This window comes from Oreochromis niloticus, linkage group LG20 (assembly GCF_001858045.2).
Source record: "Oreochromis niloticus isolate F11D_XX linkage group LG20, O_niloticus_UMD_NMBU, whole genome shotgun sequence".
Classification (NCBI taxonomy): domain Eukaryota; kingdom Metazoa; phylum Chordata; class Actinopteri; order Cichliformes; family Cichlidae; genus Oreochromis; species Oreochromis niloticus.
In genome coordinates, this window is record NC_031984.2 from 18,913,862 (window position 1) to 18,924,472 (window position 10,611).

The 10,611-nt window shown below is 39.2% G+C and overlaps 1 long non-coding RNA gene across 2 annotated transcripts; it reads left to right on the top strand.

Annotated features, from left to right (window-relative positions):
* Nucleotides 1-7,999: 7,999 nt before the first annotated feature.
* Nucleotides 8,000-10,303, top strand: LOC102082894 (uncharacterized). Of its 2 annotated transcripts, XR_002057605.2 has the most exons (4): nucleotides 8,000-8,130; nucleotides 8,704-8,770; nucleotides 8,851-8,902; nucleotides 9,062-10,303. It is a non-coding gene; the product is annotated as an uncharacterized LOC102082894 (long non-coding RNA). The 2 variants fall into 2 exon arrangements; XR_270250.4 differs by lacking the exon at nucleotides 8,704-8,770 and having other exon boundaries at nucleotides 8,001-8,130; nucleotides 8,823-8,902.
* Nucleotides 10,304-10,611: the final 308 nt, after the last annotated feature.

Genomic DNA, 10,611 nt, shown 5'->3' on the forward strand with positions numbered 1-10,611 from the left:
CTCTCTCTCTCTCTCACACACACACATACATACAAAGGGAGATAACCCAACCCCGACCGTGGCAATCTTGCCATGGAAAGTGTGAAAGGAGCTGTGTGCCTCCCTTCTTCTATGATTTGTTCCCGAATGAGCATTAAATATGAGTCACAGTGATTAACGTTGCACTGATGATTCGCACTGATAAGATGACCCGCTTGCTGCGTTAAATGAGCGCGTCTACTTATCTGTATGTGTGGTCTTGTGGAATTCATTTCCATGACATCTAGGCTAATTAGTAGTCCACTGACGCATTTGGTCCGCAGACAGAAAAACATCTCTCGCAGAGCCAACTCACAAATTTTATTCATTGCGCTCGACCTCAAGAGGCTTTTCTGAGAGACAGGCAATTGGCACCTGTACTGTGTAACACATGACTGAACACCACCTACACCTGCAGAAAGCACCTCTCACTGCATGGCATTAGTCAGCGTGGCGATTGTTGCTAAAGTTTCCCGTAGATTATCCCCCGAGATGACAAACCAGCAACTCATTCAGGGAAAATGCACATGTTGCTCAGATTTACTTTGCAGGAGGAAGCATACTAACCTGGCTGCCGTGCAACAGAGTTCAGTAATTCACAGTGACACCGTCCCAGATTAATATCTTTTTATCATAACAGGCTGTGAAACTAATGCCTCTATACAACCTCAATTTATCTCTCATCTCCGCAAAGCCTTGTTAATAATCATCTATTATTAAAGATAGAAATATCTAAATCTTTCATACCTTGGAACCAGATAGGAAATATCATCCTCCTGCTTTTTTTTCAGTGAGTGAGCAATGCGTACTTGACACCAGGTGATTAATAGCACTCACTGTTTGGAAATGGGTGTCAGGTTTAAGCCGTGTAGTTCATATTTGAAACTCACATGTTCAACAGATAACTGAAAACTGTGTGATTTCTTTTGCCTCGTGTTTGTGACTGCTTTCAAAATGCCTTTAGAATTTACATTTGTTCTACACAAAGACTGACTCTTGAAAAGAATAAAGCGGACCAATTTTAATGTCTTGCCACATCCATGTCTTTTCTTTGAGGATGATAGGGTGTCTTTAGTACCCAGGAGAAGAAGAGTTATACCCACATTTGGGCTTACGACTACATAAAATAAAATACAAAACAGGTTACTGGGGGAAAAAAAATACATTTGGCTCTAAAACAGCTCATGGGCCATAACGCAAATGTTTCAATAAGGATGCTGGGTCACAGATGGCCTCCTTCAAACATATTTCTAAAGTTGCTTTCTTAGATTGAATCAGTCAGACAATCTACCTCAGAAGAGTTTGTGAGTACAGTACTAAACTTGCTCTGGGTATTGCTTTGCTCTATAAGCTTATGCATTCAATTAGGATGTGACCAATATGATAGGCTTAGCAGAGAAGGGTCACTGGACATGCTGTAAACCCTAAGTGGGAAAAGAAGATTTATGTATTCTTTCATAATACTTTTTCCCTATTCAGTAATTTATCACCTTGAAAATGCCCATAATGTGCTCATTTACAGGTTCATAATTTTATTTTAGGGGTCTAATAAAATGGGGCTACATGCTTTAATGGTTAAGAGCACATTATCTTTTTCATACTATACACTGCTGCAGAATCTCTCCTCGCCTTCTTTCTGTAGCACTCTGTATTCAGCCCTGTTGCTGCACAGCTTCCCCCCAGAAAAGCCCCTTTTGGTTCTGATTGATCAGCTGGCCAGGCAAAAATGAGATGCTGGTTGTGTGCTGCAACTCTGTGAGTTACATAATCACAGCCCCCTAAGAGCGGAGTCCCACTGTGCACATTTGAACCAAAATCCTTAAAGGAAGAAGAGGCTTCTGTAGCGGTTGTTCTGCTGCTGTCATGCACTGATGTTGTTGTTGTTATTGTTGTTGTTTGTTTGTTTAAATAACATGCCAAGAGTCAAACTAAAGTGAAGGTGAAGGCTCAAATGTTGGGAGGCACTGATTGCCTGTGAGCCAGATCATGAACAGGCAGAATTATGTTAAATTTTCCTGAGAATAGGGAAATTGCCTTGGTGAAGTACTCTAGGCTCAGTCCCTTTCTAGTTTTTCCACATGTGCTCCATCGGTGATGATAAAGACAGCTGAATTTACCCTTTACTATGGCACAAAAGGCATTGTCTACTGGTCAGGTGGGTCTTAAAACGTCTACGAATTGTGACAAGCCCAAAGAAAGGCACAGGTAATGATCTGTGTCTTTTCTAGGCCATTTCTAAAGGTTTGTAACTTTGTAGCACGTTGATGAGTCATTCAGGAGGTCACAAAAGGACTCAAAACAACATTTAAAGAGCTGCAGGCCTCACTTGCATCTGTTAAAGTTAGTATTCAAGAGAGGTCCAATGTGACCAAAAAGAACACAGAGCCAAATATTTCTTGGACTTTCTGGAAGATTTGCATCCCAGCACATCTGGAATGAAGACCAGAGCATTTCATAAAAGGAACATCATACCAACAGTCTTTGGTTGCTTTGCTGCTTGAGGACCTAAACGACTTGCCATAATTGAACCATGAATTCTGCTCTCTATTGGAAAATCCTGAGGAGAATTTCCCACCATCAGTTCATGCCCTGAAGCTTACTTGGGTTCTATAGTGGGACAATGATCATTTATGTTTAAGGGACAATTACTATTTCCAAATAGGGGCAGGTATGTTTGCATATTTTTTCTCTTAATAAATAAAATCATCATTTTAAAAAAGGTGTATTTAATTGTGTATTTAAAAAGATGTATTTAAAGGTGTTTAAAGGTGTATTTACTTATTTAATCTTTGTGTAATGATAAATTTGGAGGATGATTTGAAAAATGTAACTGTAACAAATATACAAAAAAGTACTTTTTCACAGCACTGTGGCTAAGTCATTGATAAAATCTTAGACTACAAAAGAAAATTTTTAGATGCTTTGGTGGTTTTAACTGGAGAATTCACTTTAGCATCCTTTAGATGCCTTTTAGGACTCTGAGCTTTCCAACTTGTCAGATCTTCTACATCGACGAAAAACTTTATAACACACGGGGAAAGAAAATCCAAACAAAAAGTACTTTGGGATACAAATCATTACTTATCTTCACCATCACTCACCACTCCCTTTCCCCAGCTCATCTTCTTTGAATATATCTTACTAACTTGTGGTTTGAAACTCAGAAACCAGTAAGCCTAAGCAATAGTAAAATATTACTATAGAAAGTGTGTTGCATGCCTTTGCATCTACTAAATGGGGAAAAAGCTCTGCTCTCCTTGAGGGTGGAGAAGCAGAATATTGCAGGAAATTACACTTCTAATATTGGTAATTGGTAATATTCAAATCTGCTGCTAATCAGTCTGTGAAGGGAGACACACACACACAAAACATCCCCTGTCTGGGATGAGATTTAGAGAGACAGTGGGGAGGGGTGTCAGTGTTGTGATGAATATTCAGTTGTTGACATTTAGTGTGGAGCACTGAGGATGTGAGGGTGGGATGATGCCAAGTTAGAGTAAGAGCATTACAGAACATGGAAGAGATATGGGGATGAGGAGAAGTAGAGGAGGATTAGGGGGAGAAGGGGACAACGATTGAAAAAGATATCTCTCACACACTCACTCAGCACACACTGGGGAGTTCGTCTGGGTCTGCTGGAAAACGGAGACCACGAGTGTTGCTGCTGTAATTAATGAGACTTGTTGTTGATGATTGTTATTGTCAGTTTGGTTTTTCCAAGCAGCTTAGTGACAGTCTAGAAACTAGATCTGGGCCACACTACCACAGTCTACTCATTAAACCCATTCAGCTCCCTCGCTGCGCCATCAGCTGTTTATTTAGCTATTGAGATAGCACGGATGTTTTCTTCTCTCAACTTCAGACGGCTCTCTCAAATTCAGACACAACACTGAAAGACCACAGTGTTAAATTTGGAGAGGGATGAAGGGGGAGAATTAATAGATGGAGAGATGGAGGGAGTGAACTGACACAGAGAAAGAGGGAAAAGAAAGAAAGAAAGCAAAGACACTGTGTTGTTGTGCTGTTGTTTACAGATGCTGTTTATTAAGTTAATGACCTATTTTGCATAATTACAGTCACAGACAGTGTGTGCTGGAAACTCAGGAGAGTTTCAGTTCCAAACACAGGCTTAACCAAAAAAGATGTCTGTTTTTGTCACTAACAAGCTGAATTTATATGTGTGTGTCAGAAGGTTATTTCACTGCCATCGTAACTATGCTAGAGACAAAGCTAATATGCTAACATGCTGATGAAAACAGTTTAAAGCTAAAAGATATTAATCTGGTGATTACATAAGTCTTGTTGAATAAAACCAACCATGAATTCATCTGACTAAAAATAATATTAACCTCCTAGGACATTTCGGATGTCTAGACCAAAATAATACATTTTGCTCTACAAGGGCCTGATATCCAGATGCGAGGACATTATACTGCCACTTTTCTATCAAAATTTAAAACAAATGTCCTCATATGTGGATCTCATTTCTCTCAGAAACAAAAATCTGGTAAAAAAAAAAAAAATCATTCAAAATACATTCATCAGGTCCCAACGTGCCCAAATATTTAAAAGAAATTAAAAATGCATGCCATGGAAGAGTTCGGGTCTTAGGAGGTTAAAGAATATTTCTATTCATCCATTCTCTGTCAGGTTTGGGTAGCAGTCTAAGCAGAGAAACCCACCACTTTCTCTCTCCACCTACCTACTCCAGCTCCTCCAGCAGAGAGATGCAATTTTTCCAATCTGTCTTGGGTCTGCCTAATCCTGGTAGGACATGCGTGAAACACCTCAGACAACCAGGAGGCATCAGAGTTAGATGCCTGAATCACCTCAGCTGGCTCCTTTTGTTGTGGAAAATAGACAAAGTACAACAAAGATGGTCTGGAGGGGGAGTGGGGGGCATAGGAGACGCTAACATCACCCCGTCAGCTGATAGTGAGACACTTAATCACTAAAACAGAAGTACAGAAGACTCAAAATGAAGCTGTGGTGAAAAAGTGAATAAGGCATTATGCTGCCTGTACCGCAGGAGCTGATGATTGAGATGGGAGAATAAACAAGTTGCTGGAGTAATCTCAGGGTTAGCCGTTTGAACCCCACTTGCTGAAGCATCCTTGGGCAAGATACTAACCCCAAGTTTTCTCCTGGGCCGTGTGGGTGTAGGTGGGTGAGTAAGAAAACATACTACAAAGAATTTTGTAAAACCTAGTCAAGGTTAATAAGACATATTTTATTTATCTTTGTTATAGCAACCAAAAACATAAAAATAAATAAATAAACTACAACGATGATGATAAATACAATATCACCAAGCACAAACTTAAAAAAATGAAAAAAAAATGACTGAGGCAGAAAATATTTTCTCTCAGTCCTCAGAAGCAGTGAGGAAAGAGATTTTAGAGAAAATGTTCCACTGTGCAGTAAGTGGTGCTGAAGGTGTCCCATTTATTATCCATATCCAGAATAATTTGGATGACCTGTGCATTAGAGTATGGAGGTGACCAAACAGTGCATTGGTTCAAACTGGACTCAAACCCAGTGAATTCAGTGAATGAAAAGAAGTCATATACACTGGATGGACACGTTAATAATTCCTTAATTCTTAAACAATGTGCTGGAAATGTTCCTTAGAGAGTTTTTGGGGTCTATATTGGAATGTCAGGCAAGTTGCCTCAAAATCCATGATGCAAATCTCCCATTCCATCACATCCCAAAGGTGCTTTATTAGAATGACATCTGGTGTCTGTGGAGTCTATTTTAGTCTAGTTATTATTATGTTAAAGAAACCACTTTGAAATAATTGGAGCTTTGTGGCATGGCATATTATTCTGCAGGAAGCAGCCATCAGAAGACGGGTCGAGTGTGGCCATAAAAGCATGGACAAGGTCAGCAACACTATTCAGGTAGGCTACTCCAAGCAGATGTGGCATTTAAAAAAGCTCAGTTGGGCAACTGATGCTAAAAGGCCCAAAATATATCACCTACATCATTTCATCACATCATGTCTACAACAATCTCAGTACAAGGCAGGATGGATCCATGCTTTCACGTTATTTATGACAAATTCTTACTCTACCATCTGAATGTTGCAGCAGAAATTCAGACTCATCATTTCAGGCAACATTTTTCCAGTGACCAAGTCTAGATGTCCAAACGCACTGTGTTGCTGCCCTGTGTTTAGCTGATTAGACCTTTGTTTTAATGAGCAGTTGAACAGTCACACTGTACCAAGAGGCCAATGAGTGTAAATACAGACTTTTTATTCTCTATACATTAAGAGGACTTTATTTTCTGATGCAATTTTTTATAAGCAGAAAAGGCAAAGCACCTGAGCTTCTAGAGTGGCCTTTGTCTCACAACAACCTTATTCACAGTGATCACAGTTAATATTACTAAAAACTTTAAATGAATGTTTGGAGAACAATACGGCTTTACAGTACAGAGGGAAGATAAGTCAGGGTTGGGAAAAACACATTGTACTTGTTATTGAGATCAATTGTTTTGCTCTTTTTTAGTAAATTTATTGACAGTAAAGACAACTACATCATTATAGACTAGTATTATGTTCTCTAGTTACCCTCAAGATAACACCCATAACAAGTATTTTATAGAAAATGTTGTGTTCTCTTTCCTCCTGTATGATGTTAACGTTCAGGGAGACATCTTTTTATGAGAACAGTAGCTGCAAAATATATGAAAAATCTAACTGAAGTCTAGTATATTAATTTGTCCCTCCTCTCCTCCCTTTTATAATCTAACAACAGTGATTAGGAAGGTGCAGGTGTAGGCCAATAATGCTCTACAAGTGCATATCTCCCCACTGCTTGTATTTTGATTTAATTGTGTTTTTAATTACGTTACACCCACATAATCTATTTCACTTGTAAATATGTCTCTGTATTGAAGAAGCTTCAACTTCAACATTTTTACTGTGATTTTGAGCATTAGCTATGAACAGGAATGCAATGTTCAGACAGGTGCACGGGCACACACACACACACACACACTTTATTGAATATAGTGTATACAAGTGCCTATAAAAAAATAGGGAGCGTGCAAAATTGTACACACTTGAGTACCCTTCAGTGAACACTTTCCCAGCTCTACATGTAGACTAATGAATACATTATAACAACACTTTAGAGTCAGCCCAGATAATGAAGTCTATTTGCATAATGAAAGGGGATGAATCAAAAGGTAATTTTACAGTACCCTCTTGTCCCCTGCTAAAATGTAGGCCGAAAAGAAGGAAGGAAAGAGGATGAAGGGTGTTGCATGCACTTACATCCTTACTCCAGAGAGCCTTTTTGAAGTTGTGAGCAAGGTTGGGTTTTTTTTGTTTGTTTGTTTTTTTATACAGCCATTAGAAAAACAAAAAAGACCCTTTATCTCTCTGCAGGTCACACATATAATATCAGTGTCTCACACAGGGACTTTTCAAACACACAATTACGCAGACGCAGATCCAAATATGCAAAACCCCCTGAAAACAAATGGCACAATTCTTCACATCAACACAAAAACAGTCCAGCTGTTTCCTTCAATCAGTTTTTCCCACCTTTCCACCTACCTCTCAAGTCATTTCTCTCTGCATCCACCTATTTCTCCATCCATCCCCCTCCAAAGCCTCCAGTCAGCAGTCAGCTATAGAATTCCATTACAGCCAAGTGATGCAGCACTTCAAAAGAGGCCGCGCTGCATGAGCGTGTGCAGTACTCTGGGCATGAGTACATGTGCGATACAGTGTCAGTGAGAGAAATCTATTTATTTTTTGCTATGTACAGCAAAAGTCATCAGCAGACACACAACACTGATGTCCCCAGCCAATATTTATGGGGTACTGTGTGCAAGCTGGGTTTGTGCATTTTTTTTTCTTGATCTGGCACGTGCGGTAAGTGACTTGCGTTTTGGCTAAGAAGCATGATTTCTCACATTGGAGACACCTGGCGACACAGCTGAACAGAATCTAACTAATGAGACGTGGGAACACAACTGAACACAACACATGCAAGACACAGGGCTATCAGAACAAAACAGGAAGTAACAAACACTGTTGCCATGAACTAAGACATATGAACTTGGCAGAACTAAGCAGGGACACAAGACAGAAAGGTAAACAAACATGGAGACAAGACTGACTTCCACGGGGATGCTAAAGACAAAACACAGAGACTAGACTTTGACAGACTGGACATTAGCGTTACAAAATTTTTAACTATCAAATAAGCGACACTCTGGTGTGTCAGAAGCACAATGCACAACCAGCTGGGTATAGTGTAAATATGCACTGTGTGTGACATTGCAGGTAACAGTCAATATGCAGGACATTTAAGGTAGAATAAAGGACGAACCAATTTCGCTGTCCCAGCTAAAATGGGACAGTTGGCAACCCAACTGGACACGGAACAGAATTAACATCATCTATTGAGCAACCAAGGAGCAAAGATAGCAAACCACCATCTTTGCTACCTTTAAACATTTATGGTTAAAGATAAATTACATCACATATCCAAAGAATGCATCCACAATACTCAATGACAGCATGACCAAATTGCCTGTAGTACTTTCCATACCCCCACTGTGACATTGTTTTTTTCCTCCATATATTTTTTGTCAAAAATACTTTTGACTATATGTCTTTTTTTGTATGTTTTATTTCCATTGTTTTGACTTTTAATGGAGCAGAAATGTAATCTGGCAGCAGTATGGTGAAGCAACAAATGAAAGAAAAAGAACAAGTTGTCCAACTTGAGTGAGTGCAACAATAATGAATACATAAATAATATTTGTATCTTATTTTAAAGCTGCATTCACATTGGAAGCAATTTGCAGCAGTGTGGCGGCTCGAGAGTGAATGACAGTCTGTGACTTCAAGAAACTACAGGTAAAAAAAAAACAAAGATAAACTTCATGGAAGCAAATCGCAGAAGTTGATTCTGTTCACCTAGAGATAGTATTTTCAGTGAGAAACGTTTCGTCATTAATTCAATCAGCTGACTCCAAACTTATTAACACATATCACCTGGTTGTAATACTTCGGCAGCCGGAGCGTGAAATGACTGCAAGCAGCCTTCCTTCAGCTTCGAAGCCATGCACACGGGAGATTTGCTGATTCATTCATTTACCCAGCCTGCCCAATTTGTAAACATTAGACCTTGTATTGTAATATTTCTTTCAGTTTAATTTATGTACTGTCATGACTAAAAACCTGTGGTTGAAATCTGATCTGAATCTTTATTCAAGAAAACCTTTTTTCCCCATGTACTATTTTTTTCATGAAGGCCAATGTGAAAAGTTTCTGCTGGCTCTCCCTGTCTAACTTTAGATAACAAGAAGTTATCTACAGAGGTGTGAAAACTGCATTCAGTACATCTCCAATTTTATCTTTTAAAGTACACTAGTGTTAATTGGCCAGAAGTTAAGTTAGGCAACATTTGCCTTGTGCTGCTTCAGTCTCCACTGGTGAAACAAACAGCCTGTGCAGCAGCCACATACTTACTGAAACTACAAATTTAAGGACAGCACTCCCATATTTAACTCAGAGAGGTACAGAGTCATTAACGTTGTGGTAATTGCAGACAGCTGCAGAAGGGGAGCTTTGAGAATACAAAACAACAGACAACAGCAGAAGAATCTGACTACATCGACGGGAAAACATTTATCATACAAGGCGGGGGGTGGAGGGTGGGGTTGGAGGGAGTTTTCTCTCCAATGCAGCTCCCTTCTTTTCAATTAGATTGTTCCTGCATTTCCACTGGTAAATAATTCACAGGCAGAACCATCAGCAGATGGGCATGGCTGTATAAATGTTTTAGTGTGTGCGTGGGGTGGGCAGTGAGTGATGTTGGAGATGGTTGGTGTGAGTTCTAACGATGGAAATAGTTTTTAGGCGTGTTTCCTGCGCTTTCAAACATTTCCTGCTCCGCCTGTCTTCCTGTCCGTCTCGCTCGCTCTCTCTCTCTCCCTCTGATGGACTAGATGAGGTTCTCTTTCCATGTTGTCCTGAATGTAAATGGAAGAAGTCAGCTCCAATGCATGTCAACTAAAGAGAGCAGAAAAAAGGCACTCACAAACAGTGGGAATGTGGGTCGGACATCTGTAATATGAGAAACAACCTGGAAGACATAGAGTATTGCTATGTGTGTGTTTTATGTTGTCGCTCATGGGAAGCACATTTATTTATTGATATTTTGTGTGTCAGAGACAAATTAGTGTACAAGATAATTGGTGAGATAAGTTGGGGAGCTCAAAGTATCAATGTTAATTAAAGTTTTTGTGAAGTGTTTAGTTTGTTACTGTGTTAATCTTAGCATTCTCTTGGGAGTCTGAACTGAAAAAAAACAACAAAACAAAACAAAAAAAACAACCAAATGCTTATTTAATTGTTAATTCATGCACATTCAGAATTTGAATGTGGAGGTTCTTGGCAAAATGAATGAGACATTATGGAGTCATAAAAAAGATAATATGATAATATTTTGTATTTTCCATCATGTATGTACTGATGTGATTAGATATCTATTCATAATAAGGAAGTTGGACAAATAATCAATGATGACTTTAGGAGAAGGGGTGGGATTAAATAAGTATGCA